Source organism: Bacillus rossius (genome assembly GCF_032445375.1).
Source record: "Bacillus rossius redtenbacheri isolate Brsri chromosome 4 unlocalized genomic scaffold, Brsri_v3 Brsri_v3_scf4_1, whole genome shotgun sequence".
NCBI lineage: Eukaryota > Metazoa > Arthropoda > Insecta > Phasmatodea > Bacillidae > Bacillus > Bacillus rossius.
This window is the reverse complement of record NW_026962010.1, coordinates 26,935,302-26,955,070: the sequence shown is the minus strand read 5'-3', so window position 1 is coordinate 26,955,070 and position 19,769 is coordinate 26,935,302. Positions and strand designations below refer to the sequence as shown.

Sequence of the window (19,769 nt, the reverse complement as noted above, 5' to 3'; positions counted from 1 at the left end):
TGCTTCAAAATTTATCACACTAAAAACGGTTTTTAAAATAGTCTACGATCTAAAATAGTGATGGTATAATAACTGTATTCATTATGTATTTCATGTAAATTATATTGTTACGACCTATGTGGGAAGAACTGGGTCCGTAAGTGATAGCCCAATTCAGATTTATTTCTGTTCTATTAATTACTAATGTTTACATTAATAATAAATAATTGTACTTAAAAATGTCCTATTACAAATCACTGGCACTTAAAAATATTTATTCTCAAGTCACTCAATGTCTGTCAATTTCCACAGCTCGTACTCCTCACTGGAGCAAATCTCAACAGTGGTTCGCCCCTTATCTCGTGCCTGTCCATACACACAATCTTGTGAGCCATTCCATTTCAATTCAGGCAGGATAATATCAGGTCTCCATCTCGGATTTGCTTTAAAAAAATTCCAGCAGTTACAACCAGTGGAGGCAAGAAGTGTGCTAAAAGGATTTTGCCCCAAAATTTTTTTTACCCATTTTTACCCTTTTGAAGTTGGTTCAGATAAAAAAAAGGTGGAAAAAAGTGTAATTTTAAATGAGGCATTTCAAAACTATGTAACGGATTCCATGTATTTTTTTCTTATTTTGTAGCTATTATATTGAACTACAGATTGGTATAGTTCCAATGAGTCCCATGACTATATCTTTAGGGGGGGGGGGGGGGGGGGGGGAAACTCAAAAATTTGACAAAAAATTTTATTTTTTTCGGATTTTCAAAAAAAAATTTATTGCTGATAATTTTAGTCTAATAATTTCTAGTTTGTTTAAAAAAAATAAACATACAAAGTGGTTTACTTTATAGGTAATAAAATGTGGTTTTGTAAGAGCTAATGTTTATTTTAATATTAATTTTGCCTTATGAATAGTTGGTAACACTTATCTGATATACCTACATTTGTACGGTAAGTTTTGTGATCTGGACATTTTTAAAATTAGTTTATGTAGTTACCTTTTGAAGTAAATTGCAGGTTTATTAATTAGGTATGTAGGTATATATGCATGAACTAACTCATTACTGCCCCAAATGTAAGTATTGGTCCACACCTAAGGTTCAAAACTGGTAAAGTACATGTAATCAATCTAATGTAAAATGGTTATGTTATTTAACTAATAATATTTTGTATTGCAAATAGAATTCATTTTAATTTGAGATCTGTTAGTTTTATGTGATTTCTTTCGTTAAATCATTTAATTAGTTCAGAGTTAGTTTTGTACTTAAACTGAAGCTTAAGCTAGTTTTTAAAAAATAGCTAAAACAAGGGTACAATGAGAAGGCTTTAATACCAGCAGCTGAATGAACTTGAATTTAATGGTTATTACATCACATTCATGGTGTCAAATATTTAACTTCATTTGTCTTTGTTGCAAATAGTTTTATTTGTGTCATCTATGGGGTGGACTGCTGTTGTAAGCAGTATGAGAGGAGCAAACACACAAACTGATGCTATATCAGTCAGCAATCTTTAGTTTCAGCTAGTGTAGAATAACATAATTTATTGGATTTCATCTACTTTTGACATAATTGTGTGATTTTTTTTTTTTAAAAGTTTTTATGAGTTGTTACTTTAGTAATACAGATCATTCCAGCTGATGTGTTTTAGAGATATAAAATTTCCAGGTATTTAAAAAAGTCTATGCACTTTTTTATAATTTTTTTTTGTATAAATACTACAAGAAATGCTTGTGAATTGGGCAGGAAATCATGTAAATAGTATGGAAAATTGAGAATGAATTTTCTAAGAACTTGGAAATAGCCAGAAAATCTAACTTATTGTTATGAGCATACTTGGGGCGATGAGGGGGGTTAGCAGTCAGCTGACCCAAGGGCACCCGAGTGAGGCGCAGCGCATTACGTAGCGCAAACCTCGTCAGCCCAGCCTTGGTACGCTCCTTCCCCTGCTGGCTCCGTCCTCGGCGCTTTGCCATCGATACCTCAGCCTCTGGAGGATTCTGTGGGCTCCCGGACAGCATAGCATGGATCGTGGTATCTTGAAGTGGCGTGCCTTTGTTCTGGGAGCTTTGGGTGTCAAGTCGACCCTGATGCTGCGACACAAAGGGATGCGAGACCATTCCAGAAGGGGGCTGAAGGGTATAAAATCGGCGACGCCAGCCTCCTAGGCGGTGAAGTGAAGAGGGCGAATGACCTGTTGGTGAGCGATAACCGGATGTCAAGTGACGGGCTTTGTGTGCGGAGACTGGTGTGTTGGGACTGTGTCTTGGCGCAGACGAGTGAGAAGTGCACGACACTGTTGTTGCGAACTACTACCCTAAGTAGCTCCACAAAGTTTTCAAGGGTGCAGGCAAGACCTAAATGACTTCCTACTCAACCCACATACTACGGCTTATTATCTTTGCAAATATTAACGAATAGGTTATCCTTGATTATTAAGAATTCTGTGCACAAAATATCTTCTCAATACTAAGAAACATTAAAACAAAAATAATCAGTTACTGTTACTCTCTTGGTTCACTTAAAAATATGAAGTTTATCTCGTTCACTCATGACTCAAACAGTAAGCAAATGTGCTTATGTTCACGTAATAATCAATACTCGACATCGCCTACTAGTGCACCTGATGGGTCAGGTCCCTGTATGGAGAGACCAATGTAAATAGATTCCGCCCGAGACATTGGCAGTTGTGTGTGGTGTTTTCGTCGTGGGATGTCCCTGCTGCGTCTCCACGGCACGCTCGTCCTGGTGACGTCAGGATCCCGGGGGCGTGTCCCCACGAGCCCCTCAGATGTCTAGCCCTCCAGTCCACTCCGCTATTGGGGCCAACTCGCTGTCCGGACCTCCGTGCACTCGCTCGCCGCTGATGCTCTCAGCAGATCCTGGGTGGTAGCTGCGCCTCGCCCCAGTCAGATGCAACTTGTTCCTGCTCGTCGCTGCTTGGTCGCTTCGGCGATGGTGCTGACGTTCACATACGTCGTTACATAACCACGTAACGTATGCTCGTAGTGTCGTGATGTCACACTGATGCAAAGTAGATGGTCGTCTTGCAGCGGGCGGTCGATGACAGCGTAACTGCGTGCGTGTCCGTGTGAGCGCCTGCCCCACTATACAAACCCTGGCTGGCTCACTGTTCCATTCCGATCTAAACAAAAAAGAAGGTTCTTTACATGCATGGGTAGGTGCCACAGTCACATACCCTCACTCAGACACACAGTGGTCAGACCACGGTCATATAGATAGGTCTGGCAACTTCATATCCTTTGCCTTGGCGTATCTTGTCTTTTTATCGAAGTTCGCGGCGGCCTGGGAACTGACGGCGCTAGTATTAGTGGAACACATCGATTAACACTGTGTTAAGCCCGCCGCACACGGTACAATATTCCTTACAATATTGTAAGCTAGGAGTCGTACTGGCTCTACTACTAGTTTCTTCACTCAAATTAAAACTGGATACTAGTAGCTGTACGAGCTGGGCTACTGGTTTTGCGTAATAGACTGCGTCCTATTTTCGTTGCTTGGTGTGTTTCAATATTTAAGGAGTGGCCAATCAGAACTCACGAAAACAGCATGAGGGGTTGTTTACACTTTTAAGCGCGCATGTTGTGATAAACATGGACGGAAAGAAGTGGAATAGTGACCAACTCCTCGTTTTAATCAATGTATACAAAGAAGAGCCTTGTTTGTGTGCAGTAAAAAATGTGAATTATCATAATAAAAATTTGTTGTGGAGAATATTCTCTTAAAAAAACTAGTAAGGCAGCTAGAATCGTGTGCAGCAGAAACTTGTAGCGCACCTAGTGTTTCAGCTTGAAGCCTACACAGTACAGAAACCAGTAAGCATTCTAGTAAGCAAACTGGTAGAAAATATTGTACCGTGTGCGGTGGGCTTCAAATGGGAGTTTCATTTAAGGTATGATATTATTCCTGATTCCGTCTCAGTTTTTGAAATTCTTTCCAAGATTACTTTTTTTTTTCTTTGCTTCATCTATTCCAGTGGCTTAAATTTTTTTTTGCTCTCGTATTGCACTTAGCTGTAATGAAGGTTAACGGCTTAAATCTGTAAAAAATTTTCGTTCATGTACCTACCCGGCTAAAAGAAGAAGAAAAATGGCAAGTCATGTTTCTTGTGATAATATAGAAAAAACAGAGTAGTTAATTATTTGCTAGAATTTTCGTAATTTTTTTTATTTAAAACCTCACCTAATTGTGTAATTTATCCATTTAGACTTATTTAAAAACCTTTAATTAATAGTTAAATATTGTGAGAAATAAAAAATAAATAAAGGTAAAAAAAAACTACCAGTGGGTGTCAAACACGAGCTGGCAGATGATTGGCAGGCCAAGCATTTGACCACTGCGCCATGCCGCTTTCTTGAAATTCATTGGAAAAAACATTGGGTGAAGTGAAGTGCTACAGTGTGGAAACAGTTTTAAATGACTTTTTTTTTTATGAACGGGACTGTTTTTAATGACGGAGATTCTAATTCATACTTACTAACCATCATCAGACATGGTCAAGCGCCATTTCCGAAATGTTTTGGGCATATACAATATGGTGATGGCGAGGTTAAAAAGTGACTTCACCTACGTCACAGCATGCCGTCTTCTGGCAATTTCTAACTCCATGTCAGACGTAACGTTGAACAAAACCGTTGCAGTGTGTTGGGACGGAGGAGCCCAGTAAGACACAAGTAATGAGAGCTCCAGTCGAGTCGAGCTCCAGTGGGGAGAGTAAACTTTGGAATTGACGAAGGAGTAATTAATTTGTGGACAGACATTTTAAGTGTTGTAATTTAATTAAATTAAAGTATAGTTTATTAACTCGGCTCACTTTTCAAACCTGTTTTCTGTCTTCTATCAGTTGTTGTGAGAAGTATGGAGGGACCCAAATAATAGATTAAGTATTTACTATTAAAATTAAAAATATACTTAAGGAAATTCAGCTAATCAAAAATTAAAATTAGTGTTAAGAACTAGTTAGTTTTGAGTGTGATAAAGTTAGTATTAGTTTTTCTATAAGTTAGCTAGGTAATAGGTTAAAATTGTGTATAGTTAATAGAACATAAGTGACAGTCATTGTGTATGTGGACGAGGAAGATGGCTGCCGACGAACTTAAGAATTAAATGGCTTTTTTTAGCCGAGATGAAAAATAAATGGAATGGAGAGCAGCCTAAGGGAAATGAATAAAATGGAAAGTAACCAGTAGGATATGAATAAACTTGAGTGTCACCAGAATGAATTGAGTGGCCAGAAAGATATGAATGAAATGAAGAGTTTCGGACCAGAAGAACTATGCTGTACTAGTTGAAGCAGTTGAGCTTAGGTATGGCGACCGGCAAATGGGCAGGCTTAGAAGACACGCCAACAGCGATCCTCAGAAACCCTTCAGGAGTTCGAGGCTGACATGGAGCGGTTCATGCACCTCGCCTACCCAGAGGCTTCTGCAGAATTTCGACAGCAGCTAGCTACTAGCGTATTTAAAGATGGACTCAGGGATGCTGAGGTCCAGCAAACCCTCGTCTGGCCCGCCACAAGAAGAGCTGCGATGCTCTTGTTCAAGTCCTGGGAACTGAATGTTCCAAGAAACATAAGTATCAGGGCGAGGCAGCCTACCTCGAAGGGAATGCCAGTTTCAGTACGAACAAAGGACATTCTCGGGGCATTAAGAGAGCTGCCGACTGGTTCACAGCCTCGGATGCCTAATTCGGTGCTTCGCCTGTCAAGAACAAGGGCATGTCCAACGTGACCGCCCGAATCCTGGGAGGAAGCCCGAGAAAGTGTGCTAACAAGATTGAACTCGTAACATTATCATGTGAATATACATCCTAATTACACTACAGGAGGGTTGTGATGGTATAATACAAGATGATGATCATATAATTCAATATGGTGTACTACAAGATAGTAATAATGACATCATAAAAGATGGTGGCGATGAATCATAGTTCAAAGGTATATAATACAAAATGCTGATGAAAATTAGAAGGTCAAAGTGAGGATGTCAGAGGTCCCATCTCGGAAGTCCTGAAAACAATTGGTTCAGACTTGCTAAAACTAAACTTATCTACTAATTGGAGGACTGTATTTTTTTTTAGTTTAATGTTTATTGTACTGCCATAATAGTTTTTGTTTCTTCGTCGTTAAATATTATTTTTGACATTCTACAAAGGAAATTTACTGTGTTTTTTTTTTTTTTTTTTTCATTTTGTCTTTATAGAGTTCAACCGATTTTAATGATTTGAGTCGTTCCAATATTGTTCGCACATAGGTACATACTGTATTTCTCAGAGATACCGCGACCAGAGTTTTTTTTTTTTTTTTTTACATTTTCAATTGGTTTATTTTTTAGTGAACTTAATAGTATTTTCATTTTTGTACGTACCAAAAATACGAGATTTTACTTTAATAAAGTGCTTTATAAAATGCTTTATAAAATGACTGGCCCGATACTTGGGCGGTACTGCAAAGCTAGCAGCCAGCAGCTAGCAGCCAGCAGTGTAGCGACCCTGTTGCCCTCATCAACATGACCTTGTCGCTTCGTCAGCGCTGTTAGCTGGCCCCATCACACCGTCACACACGCACGCACGCGCATATCAATCCTTATTTTACTGTGGAACTCAGATTCTTACACTGAAAATTCTCGTTTGACTGATTAATCAAACAGTATCGGCATTCATCGATAAATAATAACCGCTTCCGAAACTCCTGGAGTTTGTAACATACTATATTTTAAAAGCAGACCCCATTTTCTTGTTCTTGTTCATCCAGTTTGTACGGCCCACTAAGTCCAGCTCTGTATGGCTCCTGTCTCCCTGGGAATGCTTCTGTAAGGCGAAACACAGTTTTGCCACGTCGGTACAAACGAACTAGCTCGGTGTCTAGATAATACTAGCCTCTGTTGTTCGTGGTATTGCTGCATTGTCAGCAATATCTTGTAAGTTGTTGATTAAATTTTTCTCTTTAAACTAGGTTTTTTTTACATCGCCCTATCCATTAAACCTGTAGGTGGATATTCATCGCAGACACTCAAGTTAACACTAAATCACTGTCCAAATAGCTTATTGCCAATATTTTACACACATATTGAAATTGGTTAATGAAGTGGCCGAATATTACTGAATTTCTGTTTCTGGCACTATTATTTGCGCAGTCAAATGCAGCAATATAGATGTCTAATATGAAACGTATTGTAGATCAATGATGTATATTTTATTGATTCTACCTCAAGCTCGTGGTTAAATACTGGCTTAGAGTTAAATACTGACCACTCGCTGGCTGAACAAGGGCAGGTGTGATCTTGAAGGTAGCAAGCCCACAGCTCAGTGGAAGCACTTACCACTCAGTAGGCTTAATAAGGGTTTTTCTGTTTCTTGAAATTCAATAACCTATCGGCTTTTTAAAATCCCCAGCGTGAATATATTAGGCCGTCCAGCAAACAGCAACATACCTAGAAGAATATTCATTATATGTAGTCCATGTTTTTGAAATTTTATGAAAACTTTACATAAGCATTAAAAATATTTTATTCAACATATAGGAATAATTGGTTCCTATGTATAAAATTAATATTTTCTTGATAACTTGATTGCTGTGTACGCCAACTTGTCTCGAGGAGTAGCGTATTTCGCCGTGACTCGTGCTAGTCTGTGTAAGTACGTTGTTCCAGCGAGCAGGCTTACGTTACGAAGTAGCAAGGTCATGCAGTGCATCACCTACATGCACTATTATCAAGTCCAACTATTGTTCTTATCTTAGGTTTCTGTCCCAGAGGCAGATGGTAGGAGCTATTAGGGAGTTTCATTCCCTCATGAGTCCCTCTGCCTCACGGTGGAGCAAATGACCTATTCTCCTGGACGAAACCTAAAAAATTAAAGTAAATATTCTCACTAACAGGGTTTGTACGCTTCCTTAATATATTTAAAAAGTCCTTAATTAGTCCTTAATTTGTCTTTAAATGAATAAGGGCTCTTAGTGTCCTTTAATTTCACTTAGAATCCATAAGAACTCCTCAACATAGACTGATTGCAAGTAATGGATAGATTCGGGCATTTAAATGTTATTTTGTTTCTGACTTGGCAGGAAAAATCGTTTGCGCATGAGCAGTACAATTGGCGAATTTCGGGCTACACGATTAGAAGTTATAGATAAAAAATGTTTTGAATCAATTTTGTGTATTTTCTATTTCACCTTTAAACTAAAAATGTGTATTTTTACTACCTTTAATTTGAACTTTTTAAGTAAATGTAATAAGTGATCAAATTAAGTGGTAAGGCTGCAAATTGAACTAACCAACAAAATTATTTTCATTTGCATGGACTATTCAACATTGATTTATTCTTGAGGGATTTTGTGCTATACAAACAGTTTTCTACCTTTGATGGTGGTGAGGGCGGTGAAGTAAAGGGGTCCTGGGAAACTCCTTAGTTGTTGATTGGACGTGAGGTCACGAACCATGTTTAAATTGTAAATGTTGGTGGTATGTAATCTCCAGGGAAACGGAACATGCTTACCTGTGAAGTCCCAAAGTGGCTCTATTATGGGATTCCATACTTTTGCCTTTATAATCATATTCCCACGCTTGTTAGCGGCGCAAAACTACAATGATAATATTTGGGCACTAAACAACTGTTTATTCTGATGTAGATGATACATTTATATATAAATTGGGCTACAAATGTTATTTTCTATGTAAGGTCGAGTTATGCATACATATTCGTACGTTCTTATACGTACAAAATTTTCCTCACTTGGCCCAACTTTATTTTTGGTACTGACATATTCAGAAATCATTTCTTTATAACAACCTCGTGCCACTTCGGCGGGATAGAGCGTCTCTCAGCGAAGCACATGGCGAACAGGAGGTTCGACCTGTTTGGACATGTTGTTCTAGAGAAAGCAGTGCTGCTAGTAGCAAATGGCAGGTATTCAAGGCAGGGTACGTTGCATGTAGTGGACTACAAGGGGACCACCAAGTATGGTACAAACGGATTTTAATGGGTCTTATATATGTTGTGGAGGGAGGCCCCCAGAGCACTAAGGTAAAAGGGTTTTGTCCAATGCGCCTTAGTTTTCGCGAAAATGGCGGTTAAAGTTTTGTACGAACGTTTAGACCGGTACATTTTCCGTCGCACCAGGCGAGCCAGCCTAGCCTAGTTGGTAAGGCTCTTGCCTAGCAGCCGGCCGGTCAGGGTTCGCTTCCTGCTTATAGAAAATTTACTTTTTGATTATGTCATAATTTTATAATAATTCTTATTTTAACGCTAGCGACGATGTATTAAATTCGTACTAGAAGTGTATTAAAATCACATTGAATAGCATTAAATATAACAATGAGTAAATGATGTGTTATAGTTCATTACTTCCTGACCATTTATTTCGTTCCCCTTTAAAAGATTAGAAACCTTAATTACAGCATAATAGCGATTATTAAAAGAAAGGTTGGGAACGGCAAAATCAGGTAGCAATCGTTGCCCAAGTATGATTGAAAAAAATACATCACGCAAAAATACAATATTTTTTGACTATTTATTTTAGTGTTAAAATAAAATTATTATAAAATTATGAAATGATCAAAAAATTAAATTTCTATGAGCAGGAAGCGAACCCTGACCGACTGCTAGGCAATAGCCTTATCAACTAGACTAGGCTGGCTCGCCTGGCGTCACGGAAAAAGTACCGGTCTAAAACGTTCGTACAAAACCCTTTTAGCTTAGTACTCTGGGGGCCTCCTTCCACAAAATATAAAAGTTTGTACCATACTTGGTGGTCCCCTTGTTAGTTTCGCAGATATGTCGGTCACATTCACTTATTGTAAGAGATACAATTTTCTCTTGGAGAAAGAAAGTGATACGTGAAAGCAGGGGCGTAACCAGGGGGGGGGGGTTAGGGGTTCTAACACCCGCCCCCCCTTAGCCCCTATTTTTTTTCTTATCTGAAAGCAGGTTAGCTAAAAGCCTGGGTGTCTTACTGCTATCACCGGCCACAGGAAAAAATAAAAAAAAAAATAAAAAAATGCACTGGAAGGGAAGAGTAAGCGAGCGCTACCGATTCTCCTTCCCTTCCCCTACCCCTGTCACGAGCAGAAGCTATAAGGTTGTGACGCCGTGACGAGTCCCAAGTTTTCAAACATCTTACACCTATTGTATTTAACCAGCGCGGTAATTATAAGCAGGTGGTGACTGGGTAATTCTTCAAGATAAAGCTAATTGTTTCCAGGAATAGGCCAGTTCTGCCGAAACCCAACCATTTTTATTCTTTTTTTTTTTTTTGTATTGTCGAGCTTCGAGCATGATTTATGATTTTGAGTGGACGTGGACAAGGCATTTGGATTGATTAAAATATCTTTAATAATTTTCTTACTTCATCACTCAAACAGTATTTTTATTTAAAAAATAATATTATTTTTACCATTACAATATTTAAAGTTAAGTACCGAAAACTGCTCAAATAGCACTATTTTACACCTTAAAATCCAAATTTTTCCGGGGGAGAGCCCCCGTACCCCCCGCTTTATTAGGGGTACGACGACCAACCTTCTTGACCCCCCCCCCCCCCCCCATACACAAATCCTGGCTACGCCACTGCGTGAAAGCCCCGCTCAGCTCGAGTCATGTTCTGCCGTAGTTCATGCACGCTGCTGTCTTCCTCTAGACTACACGTCACCACACTGCACCCTGTCCGCTAGCAGGACAGCCTGGATGCGACACAGTTCAAACAAAAAACACTTCCCTTTTAGCTACAGTTGTATTCACAAAACCTAGCAAACAACATTTTACAATTATGACACTGTCATTTACATATATTGGTTTTCAAAGTAATTACCGTGTATTTTTTTAATTTTTAGCAAAATTCAAAAGTAAAAATATTGCAGTTGGTTCCTGTTTACATACCTAGCTGCAATAGATCTTTAAAGTGGTCGACATAAGCATATTTAACCCATTGTGGATTTTCGTTACGTTACACTTCCAAGAAGATGAGCCTCCGTGCACTAGTAAACACGGGAAGGAGGGAGGGGAGTGGTGACGTCATGGTGTTGGCGTGACGGGCAGCGCCGCTAGCGCCAGGCGGTAGTGCGGGAGTGCGAGAAGACAGCTGGAGGCCGATGGGCGTGTTCCCCTGGCGGACAGTGAGTACCTGTCTCTTGTGCAGCATGCGAGGGCAGTTGTTTGATGGCTATACCAGCTGTAGAGCCCCTCTCCGTGGCAAGTAGACCACCGTGCCGTGACGTCACTTCCGTTAAGGTGCTCTCTCACTTTCACGTCTTCCATCAGATTAGACTTGTACACTGAAACGTCATTACTTCTTCACTGGATCAATCAAATTCATTTAATGTTTGGATTTAGAACATGCATGAAATAATTTTTTATGTCGTGGGTTCAACCAATTATGCTATTTCAGCTGCTTCACATTTGTTTGAAACTAATTTACAATGAAAATACATAGCTATTTCAACATGAAATTGATATTTTACATGGGAATCTTGCATTTCAAGTTGATATGTATTGCTACGCATACATATCAATATTCTTACAGAATACTGATTAATATATTTATAAATACCAAATGTATTCTTTAATAGTAAGTATGCTTTTAAAAGTTTACAAATTTAAGTTTATGTGGTGTTATAAAGTAATGAAAATTTGAGTGAAAATACATTTATATAATGCTGAGCTCATTGGGAGTAGTCTATATCGCGGTACCGTAACAACATTTATGACGTTATTAACATGGTGGTACTCACTCAATACCACCTCTACATTCTTACTGGATAAGCGTGGCAATATGGGGTTTCAGGCGAGGAACATTCACATGTTTATTTTGTGCAAAATGTGTTTCTCAATAAAATTATCTTTTGGGTCGCATTATGTACTACAGCCCTACCCACTGATACTTTTTGCCCTGAGTTGCTCGGATGCAAACGTCTGCAGGCTGGGTGAGGTGTAGCAACTTGAGTGTTATCCAAAATTGATCTGGTGGATGACCAGAACTGAGCTGTGTGGTGGGGACACCACCAACCACAATCTCTTCCCGCCACCAGACCTCAGCTTCCTGCAGCGTTGTAGCACTGCGTGCTATTGGGTCACTAGAGGTGGCAACACGACCCAGACACTGGTCTGTGTTTATGAACATCCCAGCATTTGCTTGGAGGGCAGCCCGGCTGTTCTGGAATGCTTGCCCAGTGTCTTAACCCTGCATCACCTTGTATGTGTATATATACGTGCATATATCTCTAAAGCCAGCCCCACATGATACCTATGTTTTGTTTCCACAACAACAACGCTTAAATCATCAGAGGGCAGTGTACTGTGTGCCAGTCACTTTTTTTTAAAAGGCCATTATTTTTTATAACAAAACTTTGAATAACATTTCTTATTGACTACTTTGGCGTATCACTTTTAAGCGTGGCCAGCTTCTTAGCCTGGAACAAAACCAATCAATATTGATTATGCACTGTTTTACAACAAACACTAAAAGAATGGTGACTAAACAGCTGCTAACCCAAGACCGCTAACACACCCATTGACTGGCGTGGTAATCTTTCAGAGTTGCTGGCATCATCGTGCACTGAATTGTTTTACGATGACATGCTTCTGACGACGACTAGCAATGGCGACTTCTTCCAAGCTGTAGCAGACTACTAGACAGTACCTGTAGTGTTGGATGCTGCGATGTACCCATAAGTCGCTGGCAATATGGCGTTCTCGCGTGTGTGGCTGCATACACCTGTATATGTTCTAGTTTCTGAACATTAGGAAAAATACCAAAAGTATTGGTGTGACAAATAAAACTTTTTCATAGTGAAATTATCTTGGAATATGTTTTGGAAACTTAAATAATTCTAACACAAAAAAAAAAAACATAACTTTAAGAATTCGTGATTAAACTAGCTTTATTAGATTTATGAGGTAATGTCTCAAAATTTCAGGTTATTTGTTTTTTGTAACAACAGTAAAGTGCATGGTGCCAATAAACGAAACATGAAGGCCAACAATTTGTGTTTCAAACCCTGTCATTGCATTTTATATTTTAATTTTTATATACTTTATTATTGTATTTATATATTTTACCTTAAGCAAAAATGTTATTAGTTGTATTTATTTCTTTAATTGTTGTAATAAATTTTAATTCATATTTCTGCCCATTTGTTCTATTATTTGATACTAGTTATACCCACAGAAATGTTAAAAATTTCATTTTAAAATAATAAAAACAAAAGTAGTTTTTAAAAATTTATAATTTTATATAAATTTTCTAACTGAAAGAAATTTACAAAGAAGTGAATGCCCATATATTATTTATGTTCAAATGAACAATTGATAGGAATGCAAGGTGGTTTTCTTTCACTTAGGATTTGTTTGATGAGGACTTCACTTATCTTTAACTTTCTTGTTTCTAGGTTATAACTTTTAAAAATAATGGTTTATTACAATTACTCAAAAAGCTTAATAAGTTATAATACAACATATAAATAAACTAACAAAATAACATTTAAAGGTTATGACTTTTTGGTAATTTGAACTTTTAAGGTGAACACATTTTTTATTTTGGACGTGGACTATCTATATGAATTAAATGTATGTTATTTTACAATTAGGTATATATCACAAATTTCCTACATTAAATATAACCCAAATTCTCTTGGATACTCCTTTATATAATATTAGATAAATATATTTTTAAATTAGCCCATCAAGAAGGAAACTTGTATCTAATTTATTCCAGAACTAGACAGAATGTTTTTCAATCAATGACATATAAGTTGTATTATTTTTTTGCAAGTGATGTACAAAAAATATATATATAAAAAAAATCAGTTCTGTCAGTAACATTCTTTTAAAAACAATGGCTTAATAATTTTTGTGTATTTTGAGTATTTTGTTAAATTGACAGCAATTTCTATACCCAGATATACAGCCACTATACAGCAAGTTTACCAAGGGGGAAAAAATGTATATAAACATCAAACATTATTTTTTCTCACTTTGGCTTTGGTTTCATAATAACTTCAGTGCAAGTAAAATTATAATTTCTGTGACAAAGTGAGGTTTTATGTAAATATATATATATATATATATATATATATATATATATATATATATGAGTAAGGTTTTATATATATATATATAAAAATAAATATATATATATGTATATATAAAAGATTTTATCCTTGTGAAGCTCAACACGTGGTACAATATTAATGAATGAAATGTTGCAGTGCACACTTCAGCAATGATGTCTTCATTGTTTTAAGAACTAAATAAAATATTTCGTAATTTAAACTAATTAGATTTATTATTTTACAAATTATTTCATTTGTGCTATACTACCTATGCAAAAATTAATTACACAAAGTAAAATAAGTCTAATAAAAGGAATTACTCACCATATTCCATAAGCATATATCATTTTTTTATTTAAGTTAAGCTGCCTTACACTATGTTTAATTTGTCATATTGTCTGTCATCCCCATAGGTATAGAATTCGGCATGACAATTTGTACATCATTAGAGAAGAATGAATTCGGTTCTTCACACACACAATACATAATGTGCCAACAGAAAAACAGCCTCCATAGATGCCAATCGAAGCATATACGAGTAGAAATAAACACATTGCTGTAATTTGACCAAATACTGAATGGACGCGAACATTTGAGTTGTGGAATTTAAAATTATGTAACCTAGGGAATGGATGTTTATTTTTTTTTTCTATAACTCACTTGCTTAAAATGCAACAAAGATGGCATAATGTATAAAAAATATTCTTGCCATTTTTGACTTAATTAAATTGAATTTTTCTGTTAATGAAATTGAATTTTTCTGTATATTGTGAAAATCTAATAAAATTAAATACAAAGAATATTATGGAAATGGGGTCTGATTTATTGTACTTTTTTTAGTTATAAATTTAACATTACACACAGTTAGTAACTTTATCGAGATAATTTTCAGTAATGTTTGTGCTCATTTAACATTATGAGTTCAAAATGCTACCAGTTTTTTTTATTATTATTAAATACGTACTTATCAAATTAGTTTGAGAAATTATAAAAAATGTATCCCACCAACCGAGACAACGGATTCAGTACATTTGAACATAATAGTAACACCCATTATTATTAAATTCTTAGTGAAATAAAACCAGCTCGCTTTTTCATTTATCAGGGGCGCAGTTCTTAAAAATAATTTGTTTATCATGAATAATTAATGAAAACTTATTTACAGATGTAGGTGTGTTCAATTGTAATGTTGCTTTTTTGTTCAATGTTGTTGTGCCTATGTTATTTATTTTTACTATAAGTAAAAAAAAAAATTTACGTAGTATGAAATAACTGGACCAACAGACTGAGCTATGTATTAAAAGTTATTACAGCAATGAGATACAGGAAAAAAAATAATAAATAATTTTTGCTTGCAGTAGAATTTATATATACTGTAATATTCATTTATATAAAAAAACTTTTCCGGTGATGGCATTTGACTGCATTCAAAAGGAACTCATTATAATTAGTAGTCGCACACTTTACCACTGCACTATGAAAGAACGGTGTGAATTGCAAAGAGATTGTTGGTAATTAATATATAAGTGTTAGATTTAAAATGTAATTTTAAAGTATTTGGCACAGCAATACGATTGGTGCATCCCCCAATTTTTACTAATTGAGATATACATAAGTTTATGTGGCAAAACTTGGGTCGACTTCGCTTCAGCGGTAGCGATGACTGGTTCTCCCGCCTGTGGGCTTCATTGTGGTATTCTCAAATACTGACACAATGTACTGGCGGGAGTTCCACCGCAGCTTGTCGCTCATAACAGCAGTTTTCATTTCCAAGCTCCTGTGCATGAGGTTACAATTACTGGCTACATGATTGAACTAGTCGACCGCAGGCACTGTCATTAATGTGGGCATAGCCTCGCAACTGGGGAGCTTGTAAGCTCTCTGTCTGTATAGAGCACCCGTGGCTTTTCGTTAGTATTTTAGAATGCCACGACCCGCCCCGCAGGCGGGGAGCCCGACAACAGTTACGCCTGCCGCCTACTCGTAGTGCACATTTCAGAACCGAGCCTCAGGTCACTCCACTGTTCTGTATAGTGATGCATGTTGGGTAGCAAAGCACACCAATGGAGCTGTAATAAGTCAGCTCTCTCCACCCAAGTGGACCAAAACCATCTTTTGTTTTTCATCAGCATCCAGATATACAAACACTACTGTAGTTTCAGTAAAACCTGGCCTCCAACAGAGTGTGTGTGTACACTGAGTGACAGTTACACTTGAGGTCTTCAATTCTTTATTCAGAAAAAAAAATAATAAAAGGAGGTAAGTGAATGTAATTGCATTTGATAATTTATTTAACCTAAGGGATTTAATATCAAGTAATCAAATAAAAGTTTGTAATTTTTAGATAAAAACATTAGGTAGTGTAATAGTGTGACTTTGGTGTTCTATGTGGTGAATTCTTACATTATTATATTATGAATTGCCTTTATAATATAAAATTTTGATTCATTCCATGTTCGAGTGAAATGATGTTTGATAAAACTTAAAAATATGAAAACTTAATTTTTTGATAAAATAATACTGCTTTATTGCTACACCAATGTTTGTTCACCAAATATTGTGATCATTACCGTGACAATTAAAATAAAATTTATGTTCATAATTTTTATATTTTCATGAAGTTTTTAATGTTAGAAAATTCTCCAAATGATAATTTTTTCAAGCAATTTCTGTAGTTATAAATTAATTTAAACCACGTGGAAGTTAGCATGTTGTTTGTTTTACAGTTATTTTAATTTTACAATTTTCTTGTATTGTAATGTTTAATTTACATATTTTTTAAAATATTATGGACAAATTTAAATTGTGTTTTTTTTTATTTTAATAAAAAAATTTTTATAACCTTTTTGAAATGGTTTTCTTTTGCCAAGTTACACATGTAACATATCACGATGTAGCTCTTTTCAAAAGATTTTAATTTAATTCTTCTGGAGCTTTCTAGGTGTAATGGTTGGAAAAAAAGTGAACCAATAATGACCAAAAAATAGCAGAATTATCTAATTCTAAATAATTTATTAAATAACCATCCACTCAAAAAATTAAGAATATACATAGTACCAAAAATCATTGAAATATAAAATATTGAGGTTAAAAATTTATATATATATATATATATATTTTTTTTTTGTTGAAAAATTGGCAACACTTATCAGGAAATCAGTGTGTGTGTATGTGTGTGTGTATGTATGTATGTATAATATATATATGTATATATATATAAACTGGCAGGTAATTATCACCAGTATTAGGCAACTTATAAATGACTAAAAACATGAAAACCTTCAATCAGTCAAAGTGCTGAAATTGACCAATTTATCACCATAGCCAACATCCTCCAATACAAGAAACGATACATTCAAGAAGCAAAGACCTTAACCAACCAAAAGAAAAGAGGCTACTGATTGACTCCAACCAATCACTGAAGCCCATCTTGGATTGGCCAAACCACCTAGCTAACTGAGATCTGTTTTTAAAATAGCTCCCTTGCTTGTTGATGTTTTTCTGCTTACAACTGTCCTCCAACACTCTTGTCACTGCTACTTCCTGCACGCTGTATCACAAACATTGTGTCAGGTCTTCGTCTCTTCAGCTGCTGAGCCTCCCTGACACCCACACAATCTTTTCTTTGCCTCGGAATCACGGTCATCGTCAGCATTCACACTCGGGTATCGCTGAACCAAGTTGGCTAACATTATTTTGTAGCAGGTAGATTTGGATGATGATGTATCTCCTAGTTTTCAGACTGAGTTGTAAACAAATTTCCTTTAGTTGCAGCCTTGTAATTGTTAGAGAGTTTTTGATGTTGAATTTTATTGCATTTAAGGTTATGTGCCCAGGCTGGAAGCAGCCAGTAATGAGGGTACACACAGCAGGGTACAGCATTTCAGACACATATGGCTTTACGCATGGCGGGTACTTAATGCAAGGTCTGCCTGTAGAGTAGGCTGGTTATATCTGGAAATTTAATTTGGAAAAAAATGTAAATCAGAGTTAATATAAATGGAATAAGTTTTAGTAAATATACAGCCCTACAGGTGCAAAATCTTTTTCAATGTACATACAATCATTGATAAATGGCAGTAGTTAACCCGTCATTGGTCGCATTGTTAAATGTTACACCAGAGGTCGCGCATGAGCATTTTGCTCACAGACTTAATTTTATGATTAGAGTCGTGCTTACCCACTTTTAAAAGGCCAAATATTTTTACTTATTGCAAATGAAACAACTCTGCTTGTTTAAATAATAATTAATATTATTATCACTTTTTTTTTTTTAACATAAATAATAATCACAATAAACTATTTGGCTGTACACTGAGTTTCCTTTGTCCAGCCTACGAATACATCAACAATAAATGCAGCAGTATTGGAAGCAACAGAAAATCACACATTATTCACAACTTCATTATTTTCTAGCACAAAAATTATTAAATCTACTGAGTCTTTTGAGGGCACACTAATTTATGTTATACGTTTGAGACTATGACTAATAGAACACACATTATGCAATAGAGAATTTCTACATCAAAATTAACAGCTTTCATGGAAATTTACATTTTATAACACCTAACTTTATTAGGATTTTTCAACATTATCTTGGTCAAAATTTTGATCATTGGCGGCTGCTTGGTTTTCAGGTGGTAAACTCTCGAGCAACCATGGTGGAACTTCTGTAATTACAAAGCACAGAATATATATATTACATTACTGAAAATTCTAGTCAAAAATAAAATAGAAACATAAAACTATGGAAAGACTACAATTACATATCTTCCTCTGGAATTCCTAAGTGCTTTTCCAAAATTATAAAATCTTGTCTTACTTCTATCCAAATTCAGCTTTTCAGCTTCTGTATTCAAAAGTAATTTCTTATTTTGATACGAAAATCAACAATTTTGTGACAAAATGTTAATGTTTACTATCATTGATGTTAATTGATGTTTTATGTAATATATGTATTTATTTTATTTTTTTGTATTTTCATTCAAAATATTGACAATTATAAGATAACTTACATGTTCTGGAACATTCAGCGATTTCTTGAAGAGCCAAAGCCACAATTTTCTTCCCCCGATTCATTTCAATAAGTAATACCATGAATCATTAGATTTATATTAAACAAAATGTGTGCATGCCTGTAAGCGATATCTTATATCCAGTGTTGTTAAAAGTACTCGGAAAAAGTAATTGGGCTCAATTACAATTACTGTGGTGATAATGTAACTAATTACAAGTAAAAATTACTTTACACAGAAGTAATCAGTAAAATTACAATTACAATTACAATTACTTTCCGCTGCCATTTTAAAACTGACCTACGATTCAATTTTTTTACACTTTGTTACATTAATATACATACATATATGTTTTGTTAAAAAATTGATTTCATGTAATTATTAAATTTATTATCTTTAATTAAATTAATAATAGTTGAGGACAAACCTGCTTGCGTAACATCAAAAGACTTTATACAAGTAGTGGAATTGACCTTACAAAACAATTGCATTTTAAAGTTCTCATCAGACAGATTCCCTCTCTTGATGGCAAAAACATATTTGTCCAACACTAAAAAGACGCTCAACGGGAGCACTTGACAGCAGCGATGTGTTAAATTTTTAAAATGCAGATTTTAGGAAAGGGTAATTTTGGAGACACTGCAAGTCACTATGGCTCTTCATTTTTGATCATAGATTTTGTGCATACGATCGTAGCACTACAAGCGTAAAAT

General features: G+C 35.9%; 1 protein-coding gene and 1 long non-coding RNA gene across 5 annotated transcripts in view; one reads left to right on the top strand and one right to left on the bottom strand.

Moving 5' to 3' along the window:
- The window catches only part of LOC134541626 (regulator of G-protein signaling loco), a 107,992-nt gene that overhangs the window by 13,969 nt on the left and 74,254 nt on the right, over nucleotides 1-19,769 (top strand). The window lies entirely within an intron of this gene.
- Nucleotides 1,310-10,977, bottom strand: LOC134541629 (uncharacterized). Its single transcript, XR_010076669.1, has 2 exons — nucleotides 10,872-10,977; nucleotides 1,310-3,123 (listed from the first exon to the last, which is right to left on the bottom strand). It is a non-coding gene; the product is annotated as an uncharacterized LOC134541629 (long non-coding RNA).